Here is a 1,262-nt window from a genome sequence, read left to right on the forward strand (position 1 = left end):
ATCAGCATATTAGAATGATTTCAGAAGGATCATGTGACACTGAAGACTGGAGTACTGATGCTGAAATTCAGCTTTGATCACAGGATTAAATTATATTTTAAAATATATTCAAATAGAAAACTGTTATTATAAATTGTAAAAATATTTCACAATATTTTAGTTTTTACTGTATTTTTGATCAAATAAATGCAGCCTTGGTGAGGACAAGAAACATTTCAAAAACATAAAAAACTGTACCGACCCCAAACCTTTGAACGGAAGTGTGTGTTCATGCATAGAGTTTATATGTTTCTGTAAATGCAGCTTGATCATGTTTTCCAGTCACAATGCAATGATAAATAAGTGTTTGCTTACCTCAGTCCTGTAACAATTCTTCCAACATACCTCCATCAACCTAAATATACTTTCAATGTATTTTTAATATAAACCTAGAAATAAACAGAAAATATCGGCTTTTGAAACAAAGAAGAAGAAATATTTCAGATTCTGCACTGTTTCTTGGTTACTAATCAAATCATTAAATCATTAAATTTGATCACGTGAGCCTTTGTACAGATGATCAGATGTTCTTACTCCCATTAAATCTGAAATCATGCTGGAGAACTGGAGAACCAGGTTTTACACCAACTTGTGTACAATTCATTGTAGATTTGTTCAGTTTTTCAATTAGGAATATATATGTTATGATAATATAATATTTTGAATTAAATTTCTCTCAGACATTTGGAGTATACCGTATTAACTAGAGCTTAGAACATAAAAATCAGATGAAATTTTAACCCTGCGAAGCCTAAGGCCTCTACATTATCAACAGGATCAAAACGTTGCTGTTTTCACAATCTGCTACATAAGAACAACTTTTATATAGAACATTTACTGGACTAAAACAACAAAGGTTTACTTGATTATCCATAAATCTTTCTTTTTTTTCTTCTAGAAAAATCATGTTAAAATGTCAGTATCAATAATGATACTATAGGCTTTTGAGGAACATTTATTTGTTCATCTCTCCGTTATCATGGTATTGCATTATGTTTTGCCCCCCACAATAAAAACTACAGAGCGTTGATAATAAAACTAAGTATTTAAATATCATATTACTAAGATATATTACTGAGAGATTTAGAGTGACAACTGATATTTGTGTGATTTTATGTAAGTAGTCTGCTTTACTGTTATAAAGATCTCACTGATTCACATTACAAGCTATCCGAATTTAATTTTATTTTCTGGCCATATAAATATCAGCAACTGCACCAAAT

The sequence above is a fragment of the Sinocyclocheilus grahami genome, unplaced genomic scaffold (genome assembly GCF_001515645.1).
Source record: "Sinocyclocheilus grahami isolate Dianchi unplaced genomic scaffold, SAMN03320097.WGS_v1.1 scaffold766.1, whole genome shotgun sequence".
Classification (NCBI taxonomy): domain Eukaryota; kingdom Metazoa; phylum Chordata; class Actinopteri; order Cypriniformes; family Cyprinidae; genus Sinocyclocheilus; species Sinocyclocheilus grahami.